Source organism: Sprattus sprattus (assembly GCF_963457725.1).
Source record: "Sprattus sprattus genome assembly, chromosome: 5".
NCBI classification, from domain to species: Eukaryota; Metazoa; Chordata; class Actinopteri; order Clupeiformes; family Clupeidae; genus Sprattus; species Sprattus sprattus.
In genome coordinates, this window is record NC_137924.1 from 16,787,779 (window position 1) to 16,804,552 (window position 16,774).

Below are 16,774 nucleotides of genomic sequence, written 5' to 3' on the forward strand. Positions count from 1 at the left end.
ACTGTCTATCTATCTATCTTTCTGCTCTGTGGGTGAAAAGTGATTGACAGCAATTACAGCTCTGTTAGTCATGGAGGGATCCAGGTGAGGCTTCGGGGACAGGGGCGGGGACAGGGATGGGGACAGGGACAGGTACCAGACTGAGAGACTGAGGATACCCCACAAACAGCCCTAACGACTTCACTCACTCCATGTAAAGGCCCCGTCTGCAGTTCAGACACGAGCAATATTTAACCAATCAATGTGTCAGACAGACATCAAGTGGCTGTGTCAGAATTTGAACATATGAGTTGGATGACATGCGGCTGTTTGATACGATTGCCATGAGTACCATCAGACTGTGAAGGCAGGTATAAAAGCTTATGTGTAGATATTTTTAAACCGATGATTTTTTTCTGACAAAACGTGGACCAAGAGTAATTTAAAGTTTAGTGTTCACACTATTTTCTTTTAGTTATAATATTTTTCACAGTTAGGGAGCAGAGAGTAGCTGCCTCCGCACCTGTAACAGGCTACTACTGACACTCTGGACAGATCATTTACCACTGATTGTTCTCCCGTCTGGATGTCTCCCTGTGTCTCTTCCTGCTGTGCCCTCTCACGCCTTCGATGAGGATCAGCGTGTCATTTGAATTTATTCATATTGAAAATCCATGAGCCATTTGGAGACATCATTGAGAGCAGGAGGAGAGAGAAAAAAGACAACAGACGGCGAACCTCAAATCAGCTCCATTTTACAAAACAAAGATGGATGTGAGAGCTTCCGGGCTTGACCGAGAGGCCACCCCACCCACAATACCTCTTTGCCCCCTACCCCCACCTTCAAAAAGAAAAAAAAAAAGACATCCGTTTTCTCCTTTCCTTTCCCCACTTTAGTGGTGGTCAATGATAGGACCATGAGGAGAAACCCAATCACAGACGGGCCCCCGATTAGGCCCTGTCTGAGGCCATATCTCTCCTGGCGGTCCAGGCTGACAGCCCACGTCCAACCCAACTTGTGCAGGAAGTGACTCTAATTGTCATTTCAGACGACAAGAATCTGCAACCGATTCCAGGGATGCTCTTGAAATTTAGCAGGCCACTTTATCATATGGACAGTGCCAGACGATAGCGGTCTTATTGGATCCGACTTTTATGCTAAGGTGGACTTTTTCAAATTGGCAGGGGCCACGTCGCAAGGTGCTTAACATGCATACACAATGCAGAGAGCTTTTTACTCGCAGGGCCAAACAACATTACCTGACAAGCAGACTTTGAGCAAGCTGCGAGATCTTTTCTTTTTTTTTTTTTTTACCCGCCGTTTCTCTCCCATGTAAACATGGACGATAATATCTCCAAAGAGCTGGGATACTATCTAAATGTTCAACAGAATTACTATGAAACCGAGAGCATGTCATTTTAGTTGTGAGATAATTCCTGCTGGTCTAATGTAGCCTATCATTACTGTCTGATGTTTTGCTTGCTCATGCACATACACAAGAACACAAGCTTGGAGAGCAGCCACGTCCAGAACACTCTCTAACCCAGACAGTGGGGGAGACCATGTCCAGTGACCCAAAATCCAGATTGCATCAGGGTTTATTTTCTTCTTTTATAAACTCTCACTGAGAAAACCTGATGACCTTGTAGTTTAGAGAGGAATAGAGTAAATGGGTAATGGGCCCTTTGCTGCCATGGAGAACATAGAAAGACAAAGGGAAGAAGGGGCTGTCTCTCCTCATGTGACTTTTGCACCGACTCTAAAGGAACAGCAGGGAACTCCTGGAGCTCTTTACCCATTTTCCCTCTCTGTCATCTCACCCTCCCAAAAGTTTACCTCTGTGATGGCTCCACAACGGAGCTGGATTATATTTGTTTTTTTCCTCTGGGTGATTGATGGCATCGGATGACAGGTTTAAAAAGCTCTGACTACAGTGGAAGCTCAGAGATTGATCTTTTGCACAAAGTGTTGAACTGAGTGGCATTTTTGCATAAAAGTCAGAGAATAATAAAACTGTCAAATATAAAGTGGTTCTATATATTAATAAAGCTAATCACTGTCTGATTTGTTGATGAATGTAGGGGAAGGGGGTGGGGTGTTAATACTTTATAATGCCAACTAAGCTAAATGTTTGTAAATACATTATTAACCAGATTGTAACTGGGAATACTGTACATCCATCCATACACACATACATGAATACATGCATACACAAACCCCCTCCCACACAGACACACAAAACATACATAACACATACATACATACTTACATCCATCCATCCATACTTACATACACACATACAGTATATATATACTTACAGACACACACACACTACACGGACTCTGTGCTCATGTCTGAGCAGTGCAGGTGTTAGTGCTGAGGCCGTGGGGCCGCAGGGCCGTGAGATGTTGGCCTTGTGTGGTGGCCCTGCACCGTCTGCACAGCTGCCCTGCTCGCGCCCCTGCACTATCAAACACAGGGGCTTCAGCTGCTCCGTGCACTTTTACCCTCTACGTCCGCTCCTTTGGATTTCAGCTCAACCCCCCACCGCACCCCATCCAAACCCTGGCTTCAAAAAGGTGAAATTTCCAGGCTTTGTAAGTATAGCACTTGACTTTGGCCCATTGTATGTGTGTGTGAGTGTGTGTGTGTGTGTGTGTGTGTGTGTATGTGAGAGTGTGTGTGTGTGTGTGTGTGTGTGTCTCCACACGCCTGTGGGGCTTCTAAAATGGTTTCTGTAGGGGGGTGAAGGAAGAAAGGAAAAAAAGTTAAGCTGTCCTATTGAATTGATTGAACATTCATGAAAGTAAAGCAAGGCTTCCATTTCCTGGCTTGAGTGAAAATGACTTCCAGACATCCTCAAAAGTGATGCAAGTTTAAAGGACATGAGGATTCATACCTTCCAGTCAGGTACACTCGCTTCAGTCACGGGCTACACTTACCCCCTTGGTCTCAAAGAGAACAAGACGGACTAGGACACACTCATAATCAAATGTATTGTCCTACATACACTAATTATCTTATTTCTAGCCATGATTAATGCATTCTAATTACTCACTGCATATTTATTTAATACATAAATACATTCTGTGAACATCTGCTTGCAATCAATTTATGTCAATCATTTCACATATTTTATTGAACATTCAATAAAGGGAACATTATAAGAGATTGTCTCCATACTTTTTTCCTCTTTGTCATTCTGATGGTCTCATTTTATCTGGTAATAGCTCACCAGGTTTTATGGAACAATAAAGAATACACCATTAGACTTTTCAAAGGGTTCTCCCTCCATATATGACTTTTTTTGTCTCGTGTTTAATGTATCTCCTCAAAGGGCTCTGGCCCATTATGACAGTATATTTAAGTGGAATGAATTTCAAGATCCCCTGAAATTCGGTCCAATATCTGTTCATTGTCAACCAAAGAGCAATATTAGAAGTCATTTTCCATGTACCAGAGAAGTCAAACAATCTGTGGGAAGGCGCTGATCAAAAAAAGCCGGAGAGGAGAGATCAATAAAACTGAAACTATTATGGCGAGGCGGCCAGAGGAATGGATTATGCTCAATTTGCTTCATGCGGGGTCTTCCCCCGCACACACACACACGAAGACACACACACACACACTCACACACACAAAGACACACACAAAGGAGTCAGATGTCTGTGATCGTGCTGATTTTTACAGCGATGGAGACTCTTCAGTGCCAACTCTTTCTCTCCCACATAAAGAGTTGGCGTCTTCATGCATTTTCCATTAAGCACAATGACACGTCTTGAAGCAAGCGGATTCCGGCAGACAACAAAACCCTGCATGTCCAAAAATTACCAGGCAGTGTCACGGCTAGACATCCTTCCCTGAGTTTCCTCTCATGCCTTCTTCCTATCTCTCATATGTTCTTTTTTTTTGTTTTTAATCATTTGCAATTAGTTTTGTTTTAATAACATTCACAATTAAGGTCCCTCGGCTGCATTATTCATGACACCCAGGCGCTGATGTCAAAAATCAAATGCAACAAATTAAGAATAACAAGTTGGAGACGGAGTGATTCAATTAAAACCCAGGGAAACATTGGGCATGCATAATTGAGGGCCAGCATGGCAAGACACATGTCAGGCTCGTCGGCTCCCCTGGCACTGTTGGGTTTGAGCTGTCACAGGCCCTAACGTCAGCCCTGGAAGAATTGTAGCTTACATTGATTTCTTATTTTTATTTGTGCGCTGGGGTGGAGGAATGATGAGAGGAGAGGAAGGGAGGAAAAACAACAGCTCTTGAGTCGGTGACTGGAAAGACAGAGAAAGAGAGAGAGAGAGAGAGAGAGTGGGAGAAACAGAGAGAAAGGGAGTTGCAGAGCGAGAGGGAAATGACAGCTGAGTTATTGGAAGTCTCAAAGGTTAATCAGTGCAAGTCTGAAATATATTAAAGCAAATTTGACTTATATTGACGCGCTGTATTGATTCTGAACTATTATGTGTATTGCTGTTTAAATGGACGCTTTGCCAGAGACTTCAAGCCGCAGATTTCTCTGTCAAAGAGTTCTGCTGTCCAAAAGTCAAACTTATGGGATAGAGCTTTTTTTGGAAAACGATGAGAGATATTTCTGAGTTATACAGACAGCATGGATGAGAGCCGGAATCTTACAGCTTTTTACAGTCTCCTAACATGTGCCATTAAATCAGAGTGAGCAATGTTCACCTCCGCGTCTAGTGGTCAGGCTCGGCTTTCAATGCGAGCACATATCTGGGTGCGCTCACAAAAGGGGGGCTCTGAACGGAGTTCATCAGTTCCACAGTTTGGCCTGTGCCTGCAGGATGGAAATTTCTGGAACGTTGCAGCTGTGAATGTGCGCTGGATATAAATTAGGAGCGCCGAACCATCCAGGGGTGATAGCAACGGTCACATCTGGATTTCTTCTCCGGTGCTTCAGGCCCGAGACGCTGAGTGGACCTGAAGTGTGCTATATGCCAACACAATGTGTTTTGAGCCCAGAAGGCCATTATGGCTATTACCATCACTATCGTTATTATTATTATACAATTAGTATCATCTTCACTTTTCCTTGGGTCTGCAGAGGATAGGCCTGGTCCTGTCTCACCAAATAGAGAGAGAGAGAGAGAGATGTAGTTTTCTTAGTGTTATAACACCTGTATAACAAATAGCTCACAAATTAACCTGTGTCTATGGGTGGACGCACAAATATGTGACAATATATCTATGTATGTGTGTGTCTGTGTGTGTGTGTGTGTGTGTGTGTGCGTGTGAGAGAGAGAGAGAAAGAAAGAAAGAAAGGGAGAGTGTGTGTGCGTCAATACATAGACATCTGCAAATGCGGTGTTCGACCCACATACACGTTGCTATATAGTATACAGCATCTGTGGTTGACATGAGATCTGATAGCTGGAAATTGCTCCATGCGACTGCTGGGGTAATTCAGCACTCTGTTATCAAAGCCTCTAACCACTCCGGGCACAATTAACAACAACAACAAAGAAACAAGCAAACAAACAAAGTCCCTCTGTATAGAATAAACCAGCCACTGAGTGATTTGGCAGCTCAGGCCCACTGCACACCCCAACAGCCTCCTCAACAGCACCAGGCTACACTCTGCAACTGCACATGGTTTTACACACCAGGTTTGTTTGTGCAAGTCTGGTCATAGTCTGTAAGCTAAAACAACCCTGGAGGTGAGTGTTTCTCTTGGTTGCTTTTCAAAGCGCACATTCTCCCCCTTTCTCTATTTTTTTTCTTCTATCCATGTCAAAGCCAGGAGGGTTGATACTACTGGGGTCATCAACACAGCACAAAAGATCACTGGCTGCTCCCTGCCCTCCCTGGAATCCATTGCCCGCTCCCGCTACCTTAGCAGGGCCAATAACATCCTAAAAGACTCCTCTCACCCAGGCCACCACCTGTTTACTCTCTTACCTTCAGGCAGACGGTACAGATCCTTTAGAGCAAGGACCACACGTCTTAAGAACAGTTTTTTTCCCAAACGGCCATCAGAACACTAAATACAGCCATGGACTAAACACTAATCACTTTATTGACTGCAAGTCACACATACCAACATACCATCTCTGTATTTCTTATTCTGTGTACTGTTGTTGTATATATTGTATATAAGTATATATATATATTCTGTTAAACTGTGTACTGTTGTAAGTTGTATATATTGTATGAAAGTATATATATATATATTATAAGTGTAAGTACTTTCATCTATTCCACGGCCCTTGTTGTACTCTTAATATTTATATATTTATTTTATTCTATTCCTACTGTTTTTAGATATGTAATATTGTTATTTGTATATGCTATATGTTGTCCCTCGTTGCACCAACAGGAGAAGCACTCCAAATGTTGTTGTGCAAATATGAGAAACACACACACACACACACACACACACACACACACACACACACACACACACACACACACACACAAACGATGCTTGGCTCAAGGTTCTATGTTGAGTGTAGCAAGCACTTTTGGGATGAAGGATTTAATTAGCCAATTAGGGAGAGGCAAGAAGCCTAGGAGCGGCCCCACGATGGGTCAGCTCTCAACCCCTCTGTCAACATGAGTCGACCGCCGCACCGCAACACCAGCTACTGCCGTGTGGCATGTTTGCTCATTTCCTGCCCCGCGTTTACGACTGCAGCGCATCGAAGAGAGCAATGCAGACAGATGAAAGTGCGCTGCTTATGGCCTGCCTAATTTCTTTGATGTATATTTGATATTCTGACATAATTTGGCAGTGTGCTGAGCATGGGAGGTCAGGGAACGTGGAGAATCGGGGGAGCGAGAAAGAGGAAAGAGAGAGAGAGAGAGGGGGAGAGAGACAGAGAACATGGAGAAAAAGGATCAGCTTGTGGGAAAAGGGGAAGAAAAGAAAAAAAGATCGAGTTCTATGGTTCTGCTGTGGTCAGATAGTAATCTGGAGGTCTGGGAGTGAGCAAGGAACCAATATTGCATGTTCTGTGTGAACTGTACACTCTTTTATGAAACACTTTCTGGCTTATAATTATCACCTTCGTTTGTTTAGATTGTTGACTCAGCTGGGCATGAAAACAACTTCCTCTTATGGGTGTGATAAAAACCCTCTTTGTAATGCTTATTTAATTAAAGAGCCGTTACCTCTACATCACACGTGTTGCAAAAAACGTCATATTGTGCATTAAACAAACTCTTGTTAAATGAAACCGACGTGAAACGTTTGAATGACAGACAACTTTATTTCCTCTGACACTTTGCCTGATTACATGAAATTAAAGCTTTATTGAACAGATTCAAAGTCTATGATGTAACTTTGTGTAGCTTGCATTATGGTGGTATGTTATTATGAGAATGCTTTTGTCTTAATTTCCACTGGATAAATAACTTTTTATGACAGCATCTGGGGTAAATTGTGAGTTATTTGCTAAAAAACTGAAAACATGATTAAAAAAAAAAAAAAAGTGGTGAACGCAATATCAGATCTATCCAACAGACGTGTGATCTTCCCCAAATCCGATTCCCCTTGCTTTAGTGTGTCGTGTATTTTCATATTGGGCCTTGTTGAATGGGCAGCGCATTTTAGGAGGAAGCATGTGTTTGTAAACCTTCAAACACAGCCACACTCTGCTTTTCAGAGCAAGTCTAGTTCCTGACTGAGTAATTACCAATGACTGGGGAGCAATAGCTCCCTAAAGCATCATCGCAATTTCTACTCGGAGTGCTTAATTGTAGCCAGACATGCTAACCTTGGAGTGGCCTGTGTCCTTGCAGTAACCCTAGGCCTTTTCTCTCCCTCCCTCCCTCCCTCCCTCTCTCTTTACCTTTCTCTCTCTCTCCCTCTATTTTACTCTCTCTATCATTTGCTTGCTTGTCTGCCGCCGACATATGGGAAAATGTTTCAAGCTGATTGCTCCAATCTGATTAGAGGGAAGTTATGTAGCTGCCATTTATTGGTATCCCTGTGAACCAACTAGCAGCTGCTAGTTGCAAAGGTTCCCATTTAAGACACTTTCTGCCTGTTCTAATTCCAGCACGTCCATTAAGGCTACGGCTAGCGCACAGATCTCTGAGATTGCACGTCGAGGCCAGATCCAGCCTCCTCAAATCTCCAAGCTAGATCTCTCCCTCTCTCTCTCTCTCTCTACACAAGTTCAAACCATGAAACGCCAATTTAACATCAGAGCCCTTCTTATGACGTGGCTACACACAGAATTAACTAATACCAATGAGGGAATACACTCAGGAAAACTTTCCACTGATAAGAATTTTTTTTCTTTTTTTTTTCACCCCACCACCTTCTCCTCCTTTCCCCCCTCATTCGACATTAATACTGTTAGTTGATTTCCAACAATAGGCCCACTTAGCCTGAGGATTTATTCACAAGTGGTGAATTAAAGCATTTAGTCCTCTCCAGACAGTTAGCTCTGACTGGGATAAATGGGCCTTGTGGCCTTTTCCAGTTATCTAATCTCCTATGCATTCCCCTTTCAAGATCATGAAAGCCAAATCTAATCGCGGTGGCCCCCTGATTGTGTTTGTTTGCTAAAATTCTCATTTAAGGGCCGGCGCGTTCCGTTCGCTCGCTGACCTGCCGGGTCAAGAGGGATGGCTCTGAGCGTTTAAACCACAGCCAGGGGTTTGCCAGAGTGAAGAATTAAGACAAATAAACTGTGTGAAGCAATACTATAACATCAGCCACACAAACACCTTGCCTCAGAGACACAAGCAATTCCCTTTTGTTAATGATGGTGCGGTGTTATTGCAAACTTGCACACACCCAAATGCGAATCTGCAGCAGCCAAAAGCAGGACACCGGAATGGCGTGATATTTGTTTATCTCGCGCAGCTATGCAGTTATGATGTATACACGCTATGTTATCTTGTTAGGAGTTCATAGGATGGCTGACACTTCAAAGTTGCTTGTGGTGTAGACCGAGACGCTTGAATTCAACTGCACACAAAAAAAAACAGGCTGGCTTGACAGCTGACGGCTGCGGTGTGATGGCTCAATCAGTCAATCATGCCCTGTCTGTTTTTTGTTTCAATTCTCTTTCGTTTCTTTTTTTTTTTTTTTTTAAATGAAAAGGAGGCGGGCGGACTTTCATGGCACTTCCAAGCCGAGTCGAGGAGGCTCATGGGAAGGGTCCTGACAGCTCTGTCTGGCACGGGCGGATCAAGAGCGCGAGCGGTGTCGATACAAGCCCAGATCAAGACCATTGACATTTTCGTGTTCGGGAGGACGTCGCAGGTACCTGCCATTTCGCTGGGGTGAAGGTCACAGTTTGCTGTCATTTCCCTGTCAAGGTGCATTAGCCAAGTCTTGATGGATGTTCTGATGCAATCACTGCTGTGATGGAAGGGTGGCAGTCATCATTCTTCTGTTTTCCCAACCAGTTCATGTCTGTGAGCTGTGAGGGGGAAATAAATGGCTTGAGGGCGTACAAGGAGGTTTTCCTCAGTATCAACAAAGTACTCCTTCACTCTATTATTACCTAAATAATTATCACATAATAGAGAAATACAATACAAACGCAATTACTCAATTTGTTTATAGACATTGTACTCCCGATGCAACAGCGCTTCATGTGTCAGTCAGAATGTAATACGAAATGACGTATCTGTTTAAATATCATGTTGCTACATTCAGTCAGTGTCCTTGTTTATGAGGACTCAATGAGTGCCCAACTGATTTAAATATAAGTGAAATTCATCTACACACACACACGCACACACACACACACACACACTTCCACTTTACTGACCCAAAATTACAGCTGGAAGTATCCACATTAAAGTGATTCATCACGCAAATCATTGATATACTTCTGTGTAGCAGATGTTTTGTACTTGCTCTTTTAGCTTCTCCCTTCCCCTACCTGCACTGGGGAACATGTCAAAGTAATTAACTTTCCAGTGTACACATTCTCAGTGGACATTTGTAATCACCTCAAATTACTGTATGTCAATGACTGCGAAACAAGACCCGGGTATCTTCCTGTAATTTGACTTGACAGCTGAGGCTGGATGGAGAGAGCTATGCATCTCAGTCATTAGACTTATTCCCTGTGTATATGTTTGCTCATGGAAACTGCTTACTGTAGGGGTATTTAGTTACACACGCTCACATTCCGACATCAATCCTCACAATAACAACTGTGCAAACAGCATTACCATGAATTATTCTGACGATGCTCTGTGCGTTCTGAGTGCCCTTCCTGTAGTAAGTAAATGTTTTTTTCTCCTCCTTCTGAACGTCCCCTGTTCGACACATTGATTTGTTCAGATCAATAATATTAGACAACCCTAAGACTTAATCCCTGGACAAGAGGCAGGAGAATTACAAAATAATGAAACCGCAATGAGCTGAAAGGAGAGGTCTGCCAAGGACACGGGAAGACTCTACCTGCTGGATTTGTTGTCATTTCCTGTCAAGGGGGAGATCTGTATCTCTGTCACCACTCCAGTGATTGACCTAATGGTAGATCTGTGGAGTCCCCCCTGTATCTCTCTCTCTTTCTGTGTTCAACTGCCCGTGTGTAACCCTTCCTCCCCCACCACCCCACCTCTAACCAAGGGCTTGATAGAGGCCAGCTTGCCCGCCCTCGAGGCCTTGCTCCCTGGGGACCTAGAGAATTGAATTCCCCCTTCTCTATCCCTCCCCTCCCTCCCACCAGCTCCCCAGCTCTGTCCATGCAGACAGCCACACAAAGGACAGGGCACCATCAGCAGGTGGCCCCGATGCAGATAACCCTGTTTACAGCCCTTACTGCACGGGTCCTCAGGGCTGGAGGTCTCCGCGGGGCCCCCGGGGGCCGACTTAGCTCAGCTCAGCCCAGCCATGGGGTGGGCATGTGGGGCAGGCTGGGGCTGGAGGGCTGTGAGGGATGGGGGGGGGGGGGGGGGGTGGGAGGGATGGGCGGGTGGGTTGTGAAGGTGGCTAGCGCTAATAGCGGTTGCTTTCACCGTGAGGATGGATTACAATGGCCCCCTCTCTGGGCTAAAGCAAACACCTATCACAACAATAGGGTCATTAGCGGGCAGATGTCTGCAGCTCGGCTCGAGCGTTTGTGACACTCTGCTACTCCTACTGTGTGTGTGTGTGTGTGTGTGTGTGTGTGTGTGTGTGTGTGTGTGTGGGTGTGTGCGTGCGTGTGTGTGTGTGTGTGTGTTTGGGAGTGTACACAAGCACACATAAGAACAGATGCACACACACAGACATGAAGTTACTATTATGTGTGCACACTAATGCTCTGTACGCCAATGTATTTTTTCCCCTCTATTTCACTCCTCAGAAAGATACACAAATAACAGCGAGGGGCATGTGGGATATTTATACAAAGCAAGATGTCGCAAATTACACACTAATTTAGATGAAAGGCAATTAGACAATTAAACCAAATGAGCCCAATCCTTTTCTTTCACCCAAAAAAGTCCACAGTGTAATTATCAAATTAAAAAGAATGCTTCTTTTTTTAAACTTTTTTTTTTTAAATGGTCGCCTCCACATCCACATCCCCTGGAATATTCCTGCAAGGCAAACACTGGGCTGGGGGTCTGGTGCTTAGAGGAAGGTCTGGTGTGTCGAGAAAATGATGGGCATATTAATCATGGCTGAAGTTAAACCCACTCCATCTCCTTTCAGGAGGCCCTGGGGCTGCAGGCTGGCCACAGGCCCGAGAGCGAGAGAGAGAGAGAGAGAGAGAGAGAGAGGGAGAGAGAGAGAGAGAGAGGGAGAGAGAGGGAGGGAGAGAGAAAGGGGGGGGGGCGGACAGACAAAGAGAGAGAATAAGGCGAAATATAGATAAAGCTAGAGAAAAACTGAGAGACAACAGAGAGAGAGAGAGAACAAAGTAGAGAGAGAAAGCAGGCCAACATATACTTAGATGACTAGCAGACAACCTTGCAATCCCCTCACCCCCCACCCATCACTTCCTCCTCCAGTGGGGGGTAGGGTTATTACCCCTGACTCAAACAAGGCCAGGAACAGGTTGCCATCAGGCAGACCTGCTCCAGTAATGCGCTGTGCTCTTTGTACTGTAAGTGAAGCAAGACTGCATTTATCATAGTGAGTTGGATGAATAATGAGTCAAAAAATGGCTTAATTTGAGGTTTAAGGATATTATGTATTCATAATATAATGTTTCCTACTGTGGGATTTCAAACACTCAAACTCAAACTCGCTGTGACAATTTATCACAGCCTCCAGTGCCATTCACTGGGCAAACCAAACCAGGCCAAAACAAGAAACACAATCATTACAATGATCATCACAAGTGCAGTGAAATTCATCTTGACGAATTAATTTCCCCTTTGAGTCTTTCATATTGTGTTGCCTTGGTGAAGGTTTTTAATTAACTTTCTAAAGAAACCGTTATAATCACATGGTCATTCAAGCATCACCTTGGAAACAGAAAAACACATTTAGAACAAATAAAAACACACCATGGCCAGATGCTGTGATGTCACAATACTTTTTTTTTTAAAAGTGTCGTCCCATAAAGAATCAGCTTTAGAGATCAGCAAGAGTTCATCAACATCATCAGCAACACATGCTGCATGTCGCCTTTCAACAACACCTTCTTTATTAAACAGGTCAACAGGACAGAAGTCAAATCCCAAGGGCTTGTTTACTGTTTGTTGTTGACTTTCACAGTTCTGTGAAACTGTTAAAGACATACAAAATGACTTTCATAAAAGCAGGTGAAAGTGAACCTTTGTATTTGTTTTGTCAGCGACTGGCTGCTCTGTGTACTCTCCTCCATAAAGAATGCATCCAGTATTCCTATGTGTGTTTGTTCAACACATTCCTGGCACACTCTCATATTTAGCGGGACTGACGAATATGGTGTGAGGCAGAGCTACCTCTTGGTGAGAAGTTTGCGATGAGGACTGTGACAAACTGACTTGACTGACTGACTGGGGCACAGCAAGTCCTGGCATGAACTCTGGAGAATGAGAAGGAGAATAGGTACAGGGAGAGGAGAGGGGAGGAAGTAGAGGAAGGAGAGTAGAGGAAAGGTGAGCGTATATTACAGAAGAGAAGTGGAGAAAAAAAGAAGAGAGGAAAGGATTGGAGAGGAGAGGGAGTTTAGACGATAGATGCGCTGAGCTGGAGGCAAAGTGATGAGTCTGACCCCAGGCCTCCTCTCCTCTCCTCTGCTCTCCGCTGTGCTCCTCTCCCTGCTGCTTAGCTGCACTACAGCTGCACCTACTGGTGACACACAGGCACACTCCTGGGCTCCAGCCATCCCACTGAAGGGCCATCAGCTCTCTTTTTCCATAGCTCTTGTATGAATTTTGAATGTACACACTGGAAACTGGCATTTCATATTACCACACATGCCTCGATATGGCCTTTTCCCCGAAAAATACAAAGGATGTCAAGATGTACATGTGAAGCACACAATTATTAAAATACTCTTCAATGTATTTAATGATTGAATTGAATAATATGTAATAATATATAATATTGACTTCCCCCATTTGATATTTTAACCACAGGGAGAGATTCTGTCATGTGATCAAAGCCTTGAAGCGCTCAACATTGGCATCTTTTCCACCATGTGCACCTTTGGGGCTGAAGCAGCATCTCCTAACGACGTTCTTTTCCATTCTTCAGAACTTCGCAGAGGTCAAAGGTTAAAGACAGGGTATTTTTCACTCTTCCCACGCCGGCCTCGGGTGTTCTGGCAAGCAGCTCCGCGATTGCACAGGTGTCTCCGAAATGACTTAAGTGCCCTGCCCGCCTGGGTCGCTGAGAAAGAAAATGAGGCCCCCCTTTAATTATCCCCGGGGTCGTCCGAGCGCTTGGTCGGCAATGGCAACTTTATTATTTGTCTCTCCGTCTCTCCCACCAGTCCTCTGGCGTTCCTGCTGTTTTTCTTAGTCGTAATGGCACCTCGGACGGGGTCATGCGGCTGGTTGGGTTCGCAGGCGTGACAGTAAGTGTGTCTGTCATGGGCTTTCATATCATCCGGTGGAGGTGCGGGTTGAAAAGGCCCACTGACACCTCGTGACGGAGGCCGGGGTAATGGAAGGCGATGGACACCTGTCAGTGGGGTGACACCATAAGCAGTCTTGTCACAGATCCGTCGGAGAGTTTTATGCAAAATGATGCCTTCCATTTACTTTTCATTGACCTTCCGAAGTTCAGCCCTTTCTCTGCCTTCCACTGCACTAGATTAAATTTAATATCTCCCACTTTTTTTTTTAAGGAGGGGGGAAAGAAAACAAGAAAAATAGTTCACTCTCTCACACATATGTATACATACTCTCGTCTTTTTTTTCCCTCTCACCTCAGGAAAGTTCATCAGCAGGATGAGCAGTGTTTTTCTGTGTGTTTGTGTGTTTGTGTGTGTGTATGTGTGTGTCTTTGTGTTTTTGGGAAGCAAAAACAAGTTTGACTTCGCAGCCATACCAGAGGGACATTTGTTTTTTAACAAAGAAATAAAAAAAACGTAGGGGAGCAAAATATTGTCTTATTTCCTGAAAACCTGTTTTCAAATTACATATTTCCTCCTGTCCCTTAGACGTTGCAAGGCCATATCCGATCTCCCAGACCTCATGCATGCATAGCAAACAGTCTCCCAGCACAGCTCTGTTTACCTCCAGGAGAAATCACATGCCAGCCCAGCCCTGTGCCACTGTCTGCTGCCTGCTTTTACATGTTTTGCATTCACCAGAGGAGGCCTTTTTAAAAACGTCTCCATCTACAGCAGGGCTCATGCATACTCACTATTCATCCGTACACACACACACACACAGACACACACACACACTCACACACACACACACACACACACACCGTCACACACACACACACACACACACACACACACACACACACACACACACATACTTTGAGGAAAGAATAACAATTGTACCTCGGCTCCAGATTTATGTGTGGTGTTTTTTCCCTTAACGTCCAATCGGACCTAAAGCAAAAATGTACCAATCATATGAAAGTATATAATTATCCACAGGGCCAACTGGACATACATGAGAACAATTTAATGACTTAAATGAAGGCGCTGTAAATGTAGCATAAAGGTTTACATCCGAAAGAAACGATATGCAGACACAAAATTAAAGACACCATATGAGCAAGTCATCCAGGTCTCGCCACACACTATGCTTTCAGACCTGCAACTTTAAACCGGTCGCGATTCTTTTCAGATCGCAGACCTTTGGAAGACTGAAGAATGCCTTTTTTGTGCCGTAACTCTACGCTGCAGTCATTTATTTATGCCTACAACAACACTGGGGTTATTTTCTCATTTGAGAAGTCAGCGTAATTTGTGAGAATGTGCTTCTTATGTCTCCCATGTGATGCATAAAAATTATAGCTGGAAATTTACAGCCCTCAAAAGTCTCTCGTTTTGCCATTTCTCTCTCTCTCACTCGTTCGCTCTCGTGTGGTTTGAGCGCAGTATAGATTTGCTGTAAATTAAATATGTCTTTGGAGCAGTGAAACCCAAACAGTCACTTTGCAGTAGTAAAAATGCCCTTTCAGACATAATGATTCAAAAAGTCAAAGTTTACACCTGCTCAGAACTTAAAGTGGTTCTGACTCAGGGATATTACACTCAAAAGGAGAATAACGTTGGACAGAAAAATAGGTCTTTCAACAACGAGTTTTATGAGGGGTGCAAAGTGCAAAAGAGGAAACCTAATCAACGGCTGATTGCATTAAGCGTGTGTGCTCTCGCGCGCGTGAGCAACAATAAAAAAGCAATCATTTGCGAAACACCTCACGTCGGTTCGTCTTTCTTTCTGGAAGTCTGATGAGTTTAGAAGCTGTCATCCCCAACAACTGTACTGTGTATGTGTTTGCATGTGTGTGTGTGTGTGTGTGTGTGCGTAAGTTATTCCACTTTAGCAATGGGGAGTGGGAAAACAATTGTTCCTGACTGATTTTCCTCTAACCCCGTAATGAACCCCATGTGTACGGCATGCCTTTTCAACAAGCTGCAAATCTGCACGCTGTCCAGCTCTCAGCTTGATTAAAGCAACCAGCGGGCCTCACCTGGCCTTCATTACCACAGGCAGGAAAACCCAAAGTGAAATAAGTTAGCACCTGTATGTTCCAATTCCCCGCGTTTTTACAGGGGTATATAATATTTGTGTGTATTAAGATGACAGTTTTATAAATTATGGGTCGAAGTCCATTTCATTTTTTATTTTTTATGGGGTGAGGTGAGACTGGTTGCCCTGCAGTGGGGACCAGAGTTCTGGGTTGAGGAAGCGGGGCTGAGCACGGGACTTGAAAAAGAGCAGATACTTCCTGTAACGTCGACCAAAGAGGATGATGAATCACTAGCTAGCCGCTACAAAGGGGGCTCGTAATAATCTGACACTCAAGAGCCACAGACACACACGCACACACACACACACACACACACACACGCACACACACACACACACACACACACACACACACACACACACACACACACACACACACACACACACACACACACAAGCATGCTGTAAAGGGGGTGATAAAATCGGCACCTAGAACTTAATCAGGCTTTAAATCCCCTGGAATCTTCACAGCAGTTATGCAAATGGTGAGGGGAAGAAAACGGAAGAGAAAAGGGCTTGCGGTGGAGCAGTGTTGAAAAGCAAAAAGACCCATAAAGAGAGTGTCACTTCTCACGGCACTCCCCATGGAACGGTGCGGAGGAGCGATTGGACGTCGGGTGGGGAGATGGTGGGGTGGGGGTGGGGAGCGGTGTTACTTGTTCCCGTTCCCCTCTGTGAGCGAGTGACTCTGCTGACCCCCGCCAGGTCCGA